The sequence below is a fragment of the Corvus moneduloides genome, chromosome 21, assembly GCF_009650955.1.
Source record: "Corvus moneduloides isolate bCorMon1 chromosome 21, bCorMon1.pri, whole genome shotgun sequence".
In the NCBI taxonomy this organism is placed as follows: domain Eukaryota; kingdom Metazoa; phylum Chordata; class Aves; order Passeriformes; family Corvidae; genus Corvus; species Corvus moneduloides.
The window spans coordinates 3,581,586-3,600,326 of NC_045496.1; the positions used below are offsets into that span (position 1 = coordinate 3,581,586).

The 18,741-nt window shown below is 50.9% G+C and overlaps 1 protein-coding gene across 8 annotated transcripts in view; it reads left to right on the forward strand.

The window, feature by feature from the left end:
- Nucleotides 1-18,741, forward strand: part of VAV2 (vav guanine nucleotide exchange factor 2) — a 124,768-nt gene that overhangs the window by 8,980 nt on the left and 97,047 nt on the right. The window lies entirely within an intron of this gene.

Here is an 18,741-nt window from a genome sequence, read left to right on the forward strand (position 1 = left end):
GGCCGAGGAGGGAACAGAGGAGGTTTGTGGCCGGCGAAGGGGAGGAGTGATTTGTGTTCAGCGCCGTGAACACAGAATTAGCTGTGAAATCCGCGCAACTCGGGGGCACTCAGCGCCTGGAAAACAAATGTCCAGCCAGGCTGGGAGCTCCCTGTGCTCCGTGGCAAAGCTGTGGCAGCAGGGATGTGCTCCTCCATCCCTGTGGGAAAACCCCATGGCAGGATCTGTCACCGGGTCCTCACCGAGCACCTGCCCCGCAGGGGGATGTGCTGCACCCGCTGGTTCTGCTCTCCAGGATGAGTTGTTTGGCTCCTCTGGGTCTGTCAGGTGCTTGGAATGCTCCTGGAGCTCTCAGGTTCATTGGGGGATGCAGGATTTTCCTAAAGCAGAGCCGTGCTCCTGAGAGGTTGGGCTTTGTGGTAGAAGCAGCGAGAATGGGAGATGGATCTGTGACGGTGTAAATATGTTTTATATATAAAATATGGGATAGAGGTAGGTGTGTGAAAGAGAGGAATATATTTATATATAAATAAAATTGTATTTCTTTAAGAGCTGGAGTGTGTTAAGCCCTGGAAATCCCAGGCTGAGTGGCATGGCCCCAGGACAGGAAATGTGCACAGCATTGGGACAGGCTTGTGTGCACATGGAGAGCCTTTGTGTTTATGGGAAGCACTTTCTCATGTGAGTGATCTTCCAAGAAAATCACTGGTGAGTCTTGGAGAGGGGAGGAGACAAAAAAAGAAGGAGACAAGGCTTTTCCTCCCATAGCTGTGGGAGAATTGAGGCTTTAAACAGAAAATAAACCAGAATTTTCCTAGCAAACCCAGCAGAAGAGTTTATGATTTTTTTTTCCCCTTTATAGACCAGCTTCTAGATCTTTATTTTCCTGCTGCTGCTGAAGGGTTTGGGGCTGTTTTCTGGGAATTGCTGCTGGAGCAGCAGCTGTTCAGCACAGCGTGGCCCTGGGTGGCTGAACTGGGGCTCCCTTCAGTGCCCCTCTGGCAGCAGATGCTGCATCTGCAGGGTGTAAATGGCTTTATTCTGGTGCCTGGCACCAGATGAGCTGGTGCTGGGCAGAGCCCAGGTGATGGCAGAGCTCTGTATTTTGGGGACAGGACATTATTGTGGTGCTGAGGCAGCTTCCAGCTCTGGGGTGATGCCTGCAGGACCAGTGGGGTGGCTGCTCCTGGTGCAAAATTTTAAGTTTTCAAGGTGCAAAATAGGCCTAAGGATTGCCAAGGGATTGGGAGCGTGGAGCCAGCCCAGCAGGAACCATCCCAGGAGGAAGGCTGGAAGTGTGGGGCTCCCTCTAAAAAGGTGGATTTTTCAGGGTGAAGTTGCAGGACATGAAATGTGACCTTTGCTGACCTGTCCACACTGGTCTGTGCTGGGAGTGGACATTCCCAGGCAGGTATCCCTGCCCATCCCTCCCCATGGCTGAAGGGTTTTCTGAAATCATTTCAAGTTCAATCTAGAATCCTGCCAGATGTGAATCATCCCTGAGTGGGTTTCCAGGTCACAGTGCTGAGGGCAAGCTCCTGGGTGGCATCACAGATTTGTTACCTCGCTTTAACCCTTCCTCATTCATCGATTTTGGGTTCTCCAGGGACAGGGATGCTCACACTGATGGAGTGAGGACACTTCCAAAGGATTTTCCAGCTTTAATTGCTGCCGCTCCCCGCAGCTTTGGCCACTTCGAGCATGATGCAATCAGTGTCTCACTGGTGAGAACTTCACCTGAGATGCAGAAAACGTGGCCAGATATCCTGAGCTGCCAAACCTGTTCCTCTGGTGAGAGGGTGAGAGGTCAGACAAACCTTTTGCTTCTCCCTCCCTGCATTTTCCACCCTCGGCGTGCTCAGCTGCACGTCCCCACATGGAGAACACCTAAATATTTTTTTCTTAGAGGTGACAAAAGTTAGAAGTGAATTTTCCTTGTATTGATAGCTTGGTTATCTCGGGAAGGGTAATGAGGAGGCTTTAATGAAGCTCCAGTATCTGCCTGGGAGTGGGGTTTCAGCCAGGTTGTTGCAAGAAGCATTTCTAATTAGGAGAGATTTAATTCCAGATTTTTGTCATCACCCCCCCCCCTTCCCGCTTAATTATATTTGCTAACGTGTTTAACAGCTTTCCCTTCAGAAAAGAACAATTTATTCAAAGGTCATAAATAGATTCTGGCATTAATTACTCCAGGAGTCACACTGGGCTGCTCTGGAGAAAGCAACTCCATGGGGAATGCTAAACCTTTCGCAGTTGGATTTATCTGTGGTTGGAATGACTTTGTTTGCACACACCCCCCCCCTCCCCCCCCCCCAACAGAGACACCTCCAAAAAAACCCCCAAATAGCTGATTGCATCCACATTTGTGCCCAGCTGAAAACCCAAGGGGATCTTGTAGCTAATTTCCCCAGGATTTTGGAGCAAGTCTGCAAATCACAGCATCTCCCTTGATCTCTCCGTATTTGTTTTACGAGATTTGGGGGTGTTTTTGTCAATTAGTTTTGGATCCCATCGTTGCTGTGGATGCTGAGGTGGAGCAGGGAGAGCAAAGCCTGGCTGGAACCAGTGGCAGAAGGACAGGGCTGAGCTGTTCCCTCCTCCTCACCCCCTCCCAGGCTCAGCCGAGCGCCCAGCTTAGGTTAATAGTTTTTGTAACCTCCAGATTTTGGAGTGGCTGCAACATCTGTTCCAAGTGATAATAAAGCAGTGCTGAGGGGGAATTAGCATACAGCTGCCAGGGTGGGGGAGAGCCTCTATAGAAAAATAAATGAATTTATTGACGGAAGATGAAGCCTCACTGCGTTTTCATAGTTCCTGGTAATTTTGGCACCGTGGGCAAAATCTGTTCCTTTGCAGTGGGAAAGGACGGGGCTGGCATGTGGGGCTCTGATGTGTGTTTGAGTGTCCTTTGTTTCGTCATTTCACCCACAGCCAAGAGCACTTTTTGCTGGCTTTAGGCTCTTTTTGAAGGTTCAATCTGCCTGATGAGTCCTCCTGCCTGCGTGGGGCTGGGCTGGCTGTGTGTGGGGGAATATTTAATATCCCTGAAATAACTCTGCTTGCCCGGCGACCTGATCCCGTGGGTGGCATCCCTGCACATTGTGCTCATAAAAGTCTCTTTTTCTTGCCCTTTGGCTCTTGCTGTGGTCACCAGGAGCTGCTGGTTTGTGTTGGCACTTCCAGGATGTGTTCCCTGTGCTCTGGTCCCTCTCCATCCCTCATCACCCTCAGGGATCAGGATGCTGCTCGCCCTGGCCACATGTCTGACCCACAGCTCTGCACCACCAGCACTGAGGTTAAATATTTCTATGACTCTTCCTCCCCTGGTGTTTTTCCTGGGGTCCTGTGACGAGGCAGTTTCATTTTTCCTTGAGGGGAGGCAGACAAACAGGCGCTGCTTTCATTGCTTTGGGGAGACGCAGAAGAACGTGATTGAAACGTTCTCTGAAGCCTCGCAGACTTGAAAGCGAATTTAAAATGCCCAGGTTTTAAAATTTATAAACCCAGAATGATGACTGGTGATATCCTGAATTCCCCTCCTTGTAAAATGATAAAAAAAATTAAACTGAAACCAACCCACGTTGAGCTTTGGGCTCCACCAGCAAGAACTGAGTGAACTGAATTACCTGGTTTATGTGGGGAGAAAAATGATCTTAAACACCTGATTTAACTGGATGGGAATGAAAGGAGTGAGAGTAAAACTTCAAGAGGTAGAAAGCAGCCTCATAAATCTAGAGGGGCAGAGAGGAACCTTCCAAAGATGGGGCTCTGTGTGTGCATGGATTTTCAACCCCCTGAGCCAGGGGGGAGGGAAGGAATAACCCCCTGTAGCCACCAGGTTTTGCAGGGTTTCTTCACAGGAAAATCTGAAAAAAAAAAAAACCCAGGTTTTTTTCTGCTCTGATTTGGGTTTTTCTTTGAGAGGCAGCTCTTCTAACAGCAGTGTTATGGCGTGAGGATCCTGTGTGGCACAGATGAGGCACCTGGCTCCCTACAAACCCGTTATTCGGCCGAGCAGGGCTGTCATTACCCGGTGCTGGTGCTGCTGAGGCAGGAGGAGCTGCTCCCACCGAGCACGGCAGGAACCCGCACACAAAAAGAGATGTTTAACCTGTCTGTGCTCAAGGTGCCTTAATAACTGCTTGGGTTTGTCTTTGGCACGTCAGCAGCCAGGCTTTGAGAGCTGAAGGATCAACGTGGAGCTTCTCCTTCCTCCACCCACTGAGGGTTTTGTTCAAAAATTGGACAAAAATCCTCTTGGCACTGGCTGATCATCCCGCCCGGAGCTGGCTCAGGTCTTTGGGGTTTGACATTTCAACTGAAATGGATCTTCAGCCTCCCACCCTGCTCTCCTCAGCTCAGACATCCTCATGTTTTGCTCCCTGGGATCCCAGGATAACGGGGCTGATGGAGCTGATGCCCAGCCTGGGGCTCCACACGCTGTCCCTGGGTGTTTTGGCATCGTTATTCCTGCTATCTCTGGGAAAAAAAACCCAACAAGTGCTGGATTTTTACAGTTAAATGGGTTTAAGGCAACTGTAAGAAACCAGCTGTGGGGAGGGTGCTGTGGGCTGCTTCCACACCCTGGTTCTTTAGGAATCTCCTTTAGCAGTGGATGTGAATACTCAAAAAAGCCCCTTAGATGTTGCTGTTTGCACTGCTTTGGGTTATTTGCACTGCTTTGGGTTATTTGCACTGCTTTTTGGATTCTTTTTGCATTACTCGTAGATTCCCAGGTCCAAGCTCCACTTGGTACCAGGCCCTTTGCAAACAGAGGCCCTGATCCTGGGCAAAGGTTATCCAGATAATCTGGGAATGCAGAGCACCGAGATCTCATTCTGCCTCAGCAGAACCACTGGGCAGAGTGATTTGTTGTCCCTCTGCCTTCCTGGGGCCTGAGGGGAGACGCAGCTGGGCTGGATTTTGTAATCAAGTATTTGTTTTTGTCAGAAAGGACTCAGTTGCTGGGTTATAGCTGTGCAGTTTGTGTGTCGCTGCGTGAAGGGAAGGGGACAGAAGTGTGTGTTCCTCCTCTCCTCCTCCTCTTCCTCCTCCTGGGCTAGGCCTGGGTGCTGCTAAGGATCCTCTTCCAGCTCCAGGAAGCTTGGGGAGAGCTGTGGGACAGTCCCACTGTTGCTCCACACCATTCCATGGATGCTGTCCCTTCTCCACGCTTCCCAGTGGGCGCTCCCAAAGCCCAGCCTGAAGAGAGCTGGCAGCTGGGGAGGAGGTTGTGGCTGCTGGAAGGGAGCTGAGCTGGATTTCCAAACCCTCCAAAGGGTTTGGGAGCAGATTTGGGGCTGGTTTGGTGTGAGACCTTGGAGCTTCTTGTAGGGGAAATGGGCTGGGTAAGGAATGAAGTGGTCCAAGGTAACCCCAGCAATTTGCAGGTGCTGTGACTGTCCCTCCTGCCTGGATGCTGACCAGAGGGACCTCTGCTGCTTTCCTGGGAGCTTGGGCTAAATGGGAGCAGTGCTGCTCTCAGGTTGTGGGATCTGCCTGACGTGGGCTGGGGAGGTGGGGAAGGAGGATTCCATCCTGGTGATTGTGTAACCGTGGAGTCCTTCCCTGAGGATTCAGATCTGTGGTTGACCAGACTCTGGCTGGGCACGGAGCAGCTGGGAGCTCATTCCATGTGCTGGAGGAGGGACAAAAGTTCAAAAGTTGAGTGTCTGAGTATCTTCCCTCGATACCAGGGAAGAGCTGACACGGCTGGAAACCAAAACTGGAGCCGCAGTTGCTTTGCAGATCGTTGCATCACTTTTACTGCATGTTCCCTGGATTATTCAGTGCAATGTGAAGAAAGCTTCCTGGGGTTGAAGGAGGTATTTGGAAGTGAAGGAGGATCAAAACCTCAATGAAACCCCTTTGGTCCCTTCTGCCAAGCTGGGGAATGACAGATCAGAAGCGTGAGCACCTCCCGGGGTGTGCAGGGCCAGGCTCACTGCAGGGTCAGCTGTCCCTGGGGCCTGTCTGTGCCCCTTAGCACACACCCAGTGATGTGGGATCTGGGAAGAGCCACCACAGGCTGCCCTGAGGTGCTCTACCTGTGCCTTCAGGTCCCAAACCCAGAGGTGGAAAGGCTCTGTTCCCTGGAAAGCTCCATTATCCATCCCAGCAGCAGAGGCTGCGCAGTGCCTTGGCTCCCTCACCCTCTCCCGGGATGGGAGCCCTTTGCCAGAGGTCCATCAGACAGATGTTGGTCACTGCTGGAGCCCTGGCCAGGGAATGCTGTTCCTGGTGGAGTGTGCTCCAGGAGAACCCTCCATCTGCTCGGTGAGCGTAAGCAGAAGTGACGGCTCACGATGACTTTACATGACATGTTATTTCTGCTCCCCTCCCCAAGGCACTCAGCAGCTGGAAAGCCTTTCCCCCACGGAGCTGCAGGCAGCACCGCTTTGAATAAGAGCTTTTTGCATTGGAAGCTACACCTTAGGAGAGATGTTTTATTTCCCTGGCTGTTTATAGCCCTGTAAAAGACCGTGGAGCCTTCATTCTCCCTCTTTGCGTGGTCTCCCTTGCATTATGCAGAGGAGCAATTTCTTCCTAACAGCTCAGCCTAATGCGTGCCACAGCCATTTCCACAGGAGCCAGACCTGCCTTAATGCTTGCTGTATGGCTTTTTAAATGCATCGTGCTGGCTCCTAAGGCAGAGTTTTTAATAACTCCTGCTTGGGGCTGAGTGTACAAAAGTCTGACGAAAACCTCCGTGCTTGTTCTCGCACCTTAATTCTGTGCTCAAAAAATCCCTGCCCGAGTTCTGCACTGTGTATGTGTTGGTGGAGGCAGTTGCTAAGAGAAGGGATAATTTAAAGCAGGAGGAAGTCATACATGCAGCTGTACTAAAAATTAACTTCAGTTGGGTGGTACTTGGGAAATTAGAGTAGGGATGCTGCCAGAAAAAAAGGGGAAATGAAGAGTCTGCGTTTGACTGCGTGTTGATTCGGTCTTAACTGTGTCAATAAAGTCACTTTAATTCGTGGGTCAGTGAGCTCCTTTAGGGCTGCTGCCTGTTTAGACTTATTGATCCTCTCCCATTAAGCTCCAAATATTGTCCTTTCCTGTCCAGACAGTTCTCAGCCCACTCCAGCAGAGTGGGTGGCTTTGGAAGGAGATGGAGTGGAGCAGCCGAGAAGGAATCAGATGCTGCTGCCAGTTCCCCTCTTCACCCCTCTGGCTGAAATACAGCATTAATGGTCCAGCCCAACATGTCCCTGGGGCCTTATCTGCATCCTCAAATTGTACCAAATTAATTAGCCCGGCACAGCAAAAGCAACCCAACCTTCCCTAACGCTCTGCAAATGCAATTACCCTGGTACCAGAGTTTATTTGAGATATTCCAATTAACAGTCAGCTTTGCTTGTGCACTGTCTGGCGGAGCTGCTCCTGTCTGGCTGGTGAATACCTCATTAAATCCTGTTCCATGGGATCCCAGACTGGTTTGGGTTGGAAGGGACCTGAAAGCCCCTCCAGTTCCAACCTCCTGCCCTGGGCAGGGACACCTTGCACCGGAGCAGGTTGTTCCAGAGGAAATGATGTCCTGGGGAAATAGCTGTGTTTGACAGGACCCAAATCGATGCAGGGGATGGAGGGAGGCAGAGTTGGCTCCCAGAGACACCTGGATATTCCCATTGTCTCTCAGGGAGACTTTCCAGTGGAGTTTTCCTGCTTAGGTGAGTGTAAATCAGTGCAGAACCACAGGGGTGTTGATGCTTGTGATTAATCCCCACACCAAACTTCCCATTAAACAATTTACTTCCCATTAAATAATTTAATAATTTCTTTTTGTTTGAAAAAATATAGAACCCCCTCACAAAATACAAAACAATGCTCTTCCGTATTTTTAGTAGAGGTAAAAAATAAAAAAAGGATAAAAAAATACAAAAAATATTTCTCTGGTTGTGTGTGTTTAGCCCCTGTTAGACTGGCTCAGAAAGGAAGACTTGCCTTATAGAAATCTGAAACCAGATCTGGAAACGGTTCAGTCAAAGCATCCAGGAGATTTTGGGAGGATTTCTAACCCCCTCTAGCCCCAGGTGCCAGCTTTGGGTGCACCCCTGATGCGTTGCTATAATAAATGAGTGCTAGGAGCTGCCAGGAATGGGATGTGGGTGTTAAATTAGAGGGTCCTGTTATCTTGTTATCCTTCCCAAGTATTAATTTATAGAAATATCCAGAGCCTTGTTTCCTGTAATCGCTGGGATCTGTTCTCAGTGGTGGTTTTTATGAGCTGGGGACCTGACCTTTTTAAGCAGCTTTACAAATTAAGTAGCCAGTAGATTAATTTTCTGTAGCCTGTTTTCATCACGCAGAGCAGGAACTGTTCTGCATTGCTGTGGCAATAAATTCAACTTTTGGAGCTTGGGAAGGGAGGGAAAAATCTTCCAGGTACGGTAAAATAGTCACATCCTCAAGGAGAGATTGAAATAAATTGGGTCAGAAATGGAGCTCCCCTTGGTTTAATTCAGGGGAGGTCAGGGATGGGGTTGTGCCCAAATCCAGGCAGGCTTGGAGTCTGTGGCCAAAACTGAAGCACTGCCCACTGCAGAAAGATCTTTAATTCATCGTGATAACAAATCTCTCGATGCTTCAGGAAACTTCACAGAACCAGACTCAATTCTGGCCAGAGTCTCTCGTTAAATTCCGCCTTGCAAAAATAACTCGAAATGGGAAGTGATTTCCTTTTTGCTGCCTGTTTTCTTCCTGTGGCGCGAATTGGGATAATTGAGCTGTGCTGGGCACCTGCAGGGGGAGGCTCCGTGGGCAGAACCACTCGTGGAGCAGGTTGGGACAGCCCTGCCCCTGCTGGGGCTCACAGCATCCTTGCCAGAATTAGGGTTTCCTTTAAAATACCGTGCCAGGATCAAGGAGTGATGGCTCTTGTGCTTTTCACCTGGCTTTCACCGAAGTGGCAGAGTGATTGCAATGATGCTTGATACTCTCTAGTAAGGAATTAAACCTCTCTCTTTCCTCCACGAGGGCTGAAAATGTTTAATTGAAATCTTACTGATGAAATAACAGCCTCTAATCTTTAAAAAAAACCCCAACCAAGCAACCTCTGATCAAAGTTCAGTCTGATTTTTATCTCGTGCCTACATCAAATGTGATGGTTAACCTTCAGATTTCCTGTTTTGGCCTCCCAAGCTTTGTGATACTTACAGTTACTCTTCAGTTAATTAATTTCCTTGCAGTGCTGAAAGGGAGAGGAACTGATACCCTGAATGCAAATTGCCCAGGGCAGCACAAGTGCTTTAGGGAGGAAGAAAAATGAGTGTTCGTGTCTGGGTTTGTGGGTGGGTTTTCCTTTCCTGGTGCACAGGAATGGATTTGGGGCTGATGTATTTGGACAAGTGGGATTTTGGGACATGGTCTGAAGCGTTCTGGAGTCTGCTGGAGACTCATGGGGGGCTTCTCCTGCTGCCAGGGGAGTTCTGAGCACCCAGTTGTGGGTTTATCGTGTGAAACTCTGACATTTTCCTGTTCCTGGCAGGAAGGTGCCATGCAGGGGGTTCATCCCAGCCTCAGTTAAACTGTGGGCATTCCCAAAAACCCTTCCTGTTGCCCAGCTCCCACTGTCTGTTCCCAGCACTGGTTCTTCCCAAGACTGAAATGCAACAGAAACATTCATTATTTAAAGCTGAGGAGAGGAAGAAGCCCTGAGCGACCCCGGGGCTGCCTGTCCATCCTCGGTCCCCAGGCACCCCCGCCTGCTTTCCCCAGCTCTGCCAGCCTCTGCTTCAGCTCCTGCTACTGCCCAGAGCTGGAGATTGGTGCTCAACTCTTGCCCATCACGCAGGAGGCTCAGAGGAGCTGCTGGGCAGTGGTTGCTCCCTCCCCAAGCGAGGTCTGGCTTGTGGGTGCTGGGATACGGGAGAGTTTTTCATTCTGGGGGAGCAATGCACAGCTTGGTTGGCCCAGGGGCACCCCACGACCCCATTTCTGCTGCTTTTTGGGGTGAAGAAGGTGCTGAGCTGTTCGAGCCAGCCCCATCTCTGCCCTGAGGAGCTGATGGCAGCGCAGAGCCCTGGTGTGGAGCCACGAGCATCCAGGGACCTGTTAAAAAGCACATTTTGGGCTCAATCTCATGAAAATGCAGCTTGATTTCATGTGCAGGTCTGCAGCAGTTCTCCAGCATGTGAGAAGTGTTGTGGTTTTAATTCCTTCTCTAGGCAGGAGCTGGGGGGTGTCTTTCAGCATCATTACCTGGTGCCATTAAGAGAATGTTCTGCATGTTTGTTGTCTGCTTCTAGAAACGCCATCCTGGCCCCTGGGGTGACATTTCGGGGCTGTTTCTCTCCAAACCCACTGGCCTGGTTTTCAGCAGGGCTCTGGGGGTGGCTGGCAGCCTGGGCAGCAGTCCAGGAGGTGTCACACAGCCCAGTGCCTGTCACTGGGAGCGGGTTGTTTCCATCTCCTGGGCTGCAGAACTCCTCTGCCAGCTCCAGCTTTGGCTGCTCCGGTGATCTGGGAGCTGAACTGTTCCCTCCACGTCTTGTGTGGTGGGACAAGGCCCTGCAAATCTCACCACAACAGACATCTGCAGGTTTTCCCAGGCTTTTATTTCCTCCACCACCCATTTAAAAGGTAAAAAACTTGGCATTACAAATGTTTTTCCTGGCTGAGTGTTTGCTTTGCAGTGGTGATTTCCCTGTGGGCGATGCCCTGCTTGTGCTCTGTGGGATGGATGTGGCAGGAGTTTGTTTGTTCTGCCTCCTGGCAGGTACCCTGGCACTGCTTGCAGTGAGGAAAACAACACACTATTTGTAGTTGTGGAGGCTTTGTGAAAGTGAAGCGAGGCTAATTGGAAGGGAGTCACCCCTCAGCGTGACTGTGTGCAGAAAAATTGCATTTCCCCACAACGGATGAATAATGCCATGGCAGCCATACAAGCTCTTCCCAGAAAAGCCTTTGGGATGCTGGAAGATTCCACGCTGTTGGTCTGGTGGCAGAATTTCTAAAATCAGATTTTGGGGATGTTTTAAGAAAGCAGAGTCTGCAGTGGGGCTGCAGTGTGCCCTGCAGTGAGGATGTGCCTCTGTCTAATGCCAGCTCAGGGGTGTTTGGGGATCATAAAATCGCAGATTTTATGGAAGGGATCTTAAAGCTCATCGGATTCCAGCCCCTGCCATGGGCAGGGACGCCTTCCTCTAGACCAGGTTGCTCCAAGCCCCATCCAACCTGGCCTTGAACACATCCAGTACTTAAAATCTGCTCAGATGGGGCTCCTCTGTAACTGATACAAAGGTTTTTAATTCACCTTACACATTTGGTTATTATTTAACTGTTTTGACAATTTTGCATGAATGACAATGGGGTCTCCTGTTGCAGGCACCCTCCAGTCCCACTCTGTGGTTCACAGACATTTCAGAGCTTGGCTCTTCAGCACTTTCACGGGGCAGCTTGGTTTTCAGGAGACAAAAATGAGTTGTGTGAATGTCTCGAATGAGCCCAGGCTTGCAGGCTGCTGCCTGCCCTGAATGCCTGACGTGACAGGGCTCGATTTGCTGACTTGGCTGCTATTGACTCATCTCAGAGCTGCACCAGAGCTTTTCTCATCGCTGCCCTGTCAGAAGTTCATCACGGTTCCATTCGCTGCGCCAGCCTGAGGAGCAGGAGGACAATGCCTGCCTGGAAAGTTCCCTGGAAGTGCAGCACTGCAGTGTAACTCTATCTGGGCTTACGCAATTCCTCCTTTTCCTCAAGAGCAGCTGAGTGGTCTGTTATAATTTGATTGTCATGGTTCAGGTCAAGTCCTGTCTCAAAGCTTTGGCTTGGCCAAAATGTTTTGAGTTTTCTTTGCAGGAGCCTTCCCACGCACGGAGTTATCTCATTTCTTGATTGAGAATAAAATCCTCTCATCGGGATTTATTTTTCACATATCCCATCTCTTATCTGCGGTTGTGTTTTCAGAGTGAAGTGTGATCCTCAGTTAGGACTTCACAACAACAGTATGAGCTACGACATCTCTTTTTTCATTTTTTTCTTTTTCCCCCTCCTATTTTAACTGAGCTCCCCTGAGGGAGCTGCATTTCTTCCAGCAAGAAGAGAGAAAGGCTGGGTTTGAGGAGTGTGGAAGGGAAATCTCCATTCAGGGTGCCACATGTGGGCAGATTGAGCAATGCCTCCGAGCTCTCCTGCTCCCAGGCTTTCTGCAGCCTCGGATCCGATTGCTCAGGAAAGCCCAGCCTGGATTTGTCAGTGTGCTGTGGAGACACCCAGATCTGGGATGCAGGAGTCTGAGATTCCTGGATTCCGTGAGAAAGCCCAAAAGAACCACCTTGGATGGATTTGCTGTGGTACTGATGAACCTTGGAAGTTTCTGGGTCTCTCCTCTGGAGCAGGCTGGTGACCCTTGGCGCTCCTCCCACGCTCAGGGATGCAAAACCTCTGCTCCCTGCCTTGCCATCCGTCCCCCAGGAGCTGCTGCCAGACCAGGGCTGTCAGAGAGGGCTTGTGCCCACCTGATTTTGCCAGAAGTTCTTGCTGTTCCCAGGATTGGCTCTGCAGATCTCTCAGGGACACCCTAAAAAATCGACCTCTGCATACGATCAGCGACGCAGGGCTTTGACCAGGGTTTTCTAAAACCTCAGTGAGAAGGGTTTGGGTTCCACACACCTCAGACCTGTGGCTGGGGGTTGCAGCAGTGCTCAACCTGTTGGACCCGCCGGATTTGGGGTGGTTGGGGGAATTTCAGCCCTTGGAAGCGCCATGGGTGAAACGCTCCCAGGCATTGCAGTTAAAGCCTTAAGACCTCGACAATTCCGGCTTTCCCAGCGTTTGCAGGCCCGGGAGGGCTCCACAAAGGAGGGAAGTACTGTCAGCAGCAGCAGGTCCAGCGTTTTCTTCGGGAAGTTGCAGCTTCCTTCCTCTCATTTAGAGCCCCCGCGTGCCGTGGGGTGACCCCTGGATGGACAGACGGACGGAGCCCAGCGCTCCCCCGGGAATGTGGGATCTGCTGGCTCCTGGCACGGGCTCTCAGAGCCTCTCCTGCCACCAGGGAGTGGTTTTGGGCTTTGGGGAGGTCATCACTGCTGGTGGGAGTTCTCCTCAGAGCACACAAACATCTGGGCTTGCCTGTGACGTCTTTTCCCTCCTCCAGGCTCACGGATGTCACCGGATCCTTGACCCCTCCTCCAGCCCTGAGTTATCTTGGACTCGTCAGCTGCCTGATGGGGGTTTAGCCACACTTACAGCCCTTTTTTTTTCATTTTTTTTCCATATTTAATGGAGGAAACGAACCTGGCAGTCCTCAGGAGGAGTTCAGGAGTCAGGAAAACCTCCCTTGGATAAAATAGGATGAGCTCCTGGAGCGCTGGGCTTGGCAGGGTGACAGCAGCCCATTCAGAGCGTCCTCTGCCTCTGGGGCTGAGGTTTGGGACCTCTGGGTATTTAACAGGTTACTCCAGAGCCTCTCTTTGTTGTTTTTCTTAATTTTATTTTGTAGTTTTAAATTATTTTCACAATTCTTTGTACATTCTGGTTTCCAGTTGATGAGTTTAATACTGTTTACTGAGAGACCTCTTCCCTTTGAGAGCCCACAGGCCGTGATGGGAAGTTCCTATGGGGTAACTGGGGGATCTTTGTCCCTTTGAGCCGTGCCAGGGCGATGATGAGCGAAGGTGTGAGGACCAGAGCAGGGCTTGGCAGCCTGTCCTGGTCTGCTGCTGGATGCCTGTGTGCTTCTCTTGAGCAAGGTGGAAGCTTCTGGTGAGCTTGTGCAGGCGTTTTGCATCCCCCCGGAGCTCTGGCTGATTCTCCTCCCTGGGAAGGACCTTTGCTTGCTGTAGGTTTTGTTTTCCCCAGTCTTCCCAGTGCCCAGCTGTGGGTGTTTGCTAAAATACACGGTTGCTTTCCCTGAGGTGCTTTCCTAGGGATAAATCGTGCTTGTGAATGGATGTGAGAGGGAGAAGCTGTGGAGAGGTCAGCCCTCATCAGTGTTTCAGGCTCATTAATCAGCCTTCCTAAGTGGAATTTGCCCAGCCCTGGAGTGCTCAGCAATGAGAATGGCTTTGGAAGGAGGGGGGGGTGGGAATAATAGTGCTAAACTGTTTGAGAAATAATTTCATTCTTCACTTCTCAATAGATAAATCTGCTGTCCAAACAACCTGAAATTTAATCTGTCCATCTGAAGTAATTGATGAGCTGCGACTTGAATCCAAATGTGGAGGGGAATTCTCTGCAGAGAGGTTTTGTGCTGTCTCTGCACCAGAGACAATGGGGCGAAGCTGGGGAGGAACAAAGCCGGGAGGAACAAAGGCACAGGAGATTTGGTGCTGCTGGGGGCGGTAATACGAGCTCCTCTGGTGCTTTTGACTCATTGCTGGTCCCAAAACTGTCCTGGTGAGCCCTTGATGTGGAGGGGAGCTGGATGAGGCAGAGTCATTTGGAGAGATCAGATACAGGTCGTGATTTTCAGTTGTAGATCAGAGAATGGTTTGGGTTTGAAGGGACTTTAAAGACCACCTCATCCCAACCCCTGCCATATGATGCTGCAGCCCTGCAGCTCCCACTGGATGCTCTTGGACTTTCTCCCCACTCCTGATGTTGGAGGAAGCCAAGGGAGTTTCGATGCCCCTTTGCAATGTCAGAGTAGCACAGGGGGACTCGCCGCCGTGGCTCAGAGATGCATCCTTTGGCTTTCTGCAGAGGTTTGTGCCATGGGGCACCTGTTTTCCCGTTGTAAACGATGTGTTTTCCCAAGGAGAGAGCCTCTCTTGCCCGTTTGCAGAGCCTGTGATCAGCAGCTGCTCCCAGCTCCCCGTTGAGGACTCACTTCTCGCCCGGTGCTTTCGGTGCTTTCGAGCGGTGCCGGCAGTGAGATAAGAGGAAATCTGACATCACAGCCAGGAAGTGCTAAAGAAAGTCCTTTTCGTCATTCATCAGTGGGGTTATCTCCCCCAGCAGAGCTGCAGCATTCCTTGCACGCTGCAGGACACATTCCAAGCCCACGGCTTTGGCCACGCTCAGCGCGTGGCCGCGTGCCCGGTCACCCCGTGTGCCACTGTGTGCTCCCCCCACAGCCCCAGCCCCTCTCCAAAAGGACCTTTCCAAAATGCTGTGAGCTGCTGGATGTTCCTGCCCTTCCAGGCAAAATCATCCTCCTCATTTCTTTCCTTTTCTTGTGCTTTATGGCATTTTTTAAAAAGTCTCCTGGAGATTCCCAAGCCTTGCACGTCCCTCCCTTTTGCCATCGCAGGTGTAAGGAGCAGAGGCTGCTTTGAGGCTCCTCCAGACCCCACCTGGGATCCCAGTTTGGTTGTTGAGCAACTGCTGCTGCATTCTGCAGCTTTTTGTCAGTGAAAGTGATGGAGTCCCCACCCCTAGTGGGATTTAGTGGGGTGTGGACGTGGCATTTGGGGACGTGGCTTAGTGAAGAGCTCGGCAGTGCTGGACTCGATCTTAGAGGCCTTTTCCAACCAAAATGGTTGTGTTTTTTCCTTTAACAAAGCAGTTTTGGTGGGTGTCAGCAGCATGTGTGGCCTTCAAGCCTGTGGGGCTGGGGAGTGTTTCCAACCCACCACGAGGAGCTCGAGTAGTTGGCTCTTTTCTGATGAATTTGCATTGGAAATGGCTCCTGTCTCAGCAGCGCAGGTGCCACGGGTGCCCAGTCATTCGGGGACTGCAGGGAGGGGTCTGAAGTCGGGGTGTGAGGAGGGGTGAGGGGCTGAGTCACCCACACCTTCCCACAGACTCCTCTCCCACCCCCGGAGCTGGAGTTTCCACTTGCAGAAACATCTGACCTGCCCTTCCTGCTGTGGGGTGGCTGGGCATGGCCCTGCTGGGATCCCAGTGTCCCTGTGCAACGTGGAGTTATCCCAAGTGCCAAATCATCCCTTTTTTGACTTCCCCTGAAGGCATCTCCAGTGCATTTCTGAGTTTGAGTGGCACAAAATACTCAGCGGCACAACCCTTCGGATGCGCCGTGATCGTCTGAGGAGTCTCTGAACTCACTGAATCCAGTAAAAGAGACAAAATCGTGAAAACTTTCTTTAAAAAGCAGCATCCCAGAAGCTGCTGAGGAGGTCCCAGTGCGTCCCAGGCTTTGGGGCTGTTGCCACCCCCTGTGCAGCCAGCAGGGTGGCCGAGGGCTCCCAGTGGGAGTTTAGAGCAGTTTATTCACTGTATGACTTTGCAGAGTGGTTAAAAATAAATGGAGCTCTTGTGAAACTGGCTGAGCGCAGGTGATGGGGACCTTCTGCTGCCTCTCTCTAGTGCTGGTTCTTCACAACCTTCCAAGGGCTGGGGCAGAGCTGACCACGCTTTTCTCATCTATTATCAGGCTTCAAGGCGTTTGGTTTTACCAGACGAGTTTCTCGCTCCGTTTGGCACAATCCCATCCCTGTTCCAATCGCCTCTTCCCTCTCTGATGAGCTTTGCAGTGCCCAGGATGTTCTCCCCACCCGAGGACTCATGCCGTGGCTGTTTTGGAGCCTGGAAATGTTGGCATCCATGGAATTTGCTGGGCTCTCAGGTCTATTTCCAGAGCTGAGCATGGTGTCTGTGCCCAAAAGCCATGGCTGGTGGCTCCCAAGGTTGTTTTGGATGCACAGGAGGGTGGCGGCACGACTTGGAATTGGTGTTGCACCAGGGGAGATCTCAGGGCCCTGCTCAGCGCCAGCCTCGCTCCAAGCAGATAAATGACACCATTGATTTTGGGCCTGACAGGTGCTGAATGAGCCCCATGGAGAACATCGATTTCTCTCTCTTTTTTTCTCCTGCGAAACATTTGCTTGTCCAAAGGTGTGATTGACTGGTGAGTAAAGTGGCCTCGGCACAGCCCATATTAAATTGGAGCTAATATTAACATGTGGCCATTGAGTAACAGTCTTGAGCCAAGAATTCATCGTCTCCCATCAGCAGCGACCCTGAAATGCCAGAAAAAATCAAAAGCACAAGATGACACTTTGCAGATTGGCCACAGAAATAGTGCCGGGGGTGAACTGTGCCACCAACACCCACACTGGGTGTCCCCACGTGGACTTCTGGTGCTCAAAGAGGGTGAAACCCCCCTGCAGTTGTCATCCTGAGTGGTGGCATTTCTTGTGGGCAGTGTGGTGGCCTTGCTCTGCTGCCAGCTCCTCGCTGGTGGAGGAGGACTCTGGTTAGTTGTGTTTGTTGTGTTTTCCATCAGGCCTTTTTCAGCAGCTCTTTAAATAGAATATTTAATAGAATGCTTTTTCCTCGGTGTTTGTCACCTGCTGGCGCTCAGGGCCTGGCTGGCGGTGTGGTGGCTCCTTGCTGATGTCACCTGGGGTTGCAGGAGGGCACTGCCACTGTGGCAGGTGCCTCCTACTCATTTACCAGCTGTGGCGAGGTGGTTTCCACATCTGAATTGGATGAGCAAAATCAGCTTTGGCTCCTTCACTGGCCCAGGGTGCCCAGAGAAGCTGTGGCTGCCTCATCCTTGGAAGTGTCCAGGGCCAGCTTGGAGCAGCCTGGAGTAGTGGGACTGGATAATCCTGCATGTCCCTTCCAGCCCAAAGCATTCTGTGATTCTGAGTGTGTGATTCGGTGCTGGGATGAGCGGGAGCTGGGGAGGGAATGCTGCAGACGTGCAGGGCGGTTCTGCAGAGGGAGTTTGCATCCTGCTGTGTGTAATTGTGGCTGCACCCTGTGCTGTTAACTTTCAAAACTGGAGGCTTAAAAAGGATTTAAAATAAGCACATGCTGGAACTTTGGGATCAGCGGGACTGCAGTGAAGCAGCACACACACAGCCCGGGGTGTAAATTCTTGCAGAGACCCAGGAGATAAAGTTATGAAATAACCTGTGTCAGCAAGAGAGGTTGTAAAGCAATTCCAAAAAAAAAAAAAAACCAACAAAACCTCACAGCCTAGACACTTACATTTACTGCAGTGTTTATGTGAGATAGAGGAATGCCCTAGAAGACCAGATTTGTTTGCAATTCCTGCCTCTGGCACGAGCTTGTCTCATGAGAAGGCTCTGATGCGATGGGACTGTCCTGTGCCACCCTCCCATGCTGGGGAAGCTCTGCTGTCACTCGCTGGCCCCGTGGCGTGGGGGAGAAGGGTAAAAGGTTATTTCTTGCTTTGTGTAGGTGAAGCAGCCAGTTGTTAATGAGGTGGTTTTGCTAATTCATGGCTGGAAACCTCGTGCCTAATCCCCAAAGCAGCGATAACGAGCTGCGCCTGGGCCACGGCTCCGGAGATACCACAGCCCCAAAGACTCTGCTTTGATGCTTTTAATTAAAAGAAAATTAAGCTATTTTCTTTTGCTTTGAACCCTAGGTGAAGTTTGCAAGTGGTGTCTTTACATGGGGTGTGTTTGATGACAGCTCGGGGAGCCGAGATTGTGCCGTGTGACAAAACCAGGCCAAGGAAATCCACCCAAAGGCAGCTTGGCTCCTCTGCCTGTTGATCCCATGGGGGTGATCCACCCCTTTAATGGATTGATTTCCTTAGGATTCTAACATGTTTGTTAGGTATTTGTAAGGAATTTGCTGAAAAAGTGAAGAGTTGCCTAAAGATACAGTGATAAATTGAAGGGATTTTGCAGTGAGGAGGCAGAAGGAAGGGAAGTTCATTGGCCGGCTCAGCAGATGAGGGGTGTAGGTGACGCAGCTGCAAAAAAGAAGCAGATTTTTATTTCTCTCTTCTTTAGCCCCTGTGCTGCCAGGCAGCACCGTTGGAGTGAGACCCTCTGGAGTCCTCAGGCTTCAGAATCCCTGATGATTGTGGATAAACAACCTTCTATTGCTATAGCCAAAGACAGGATTTTTAAA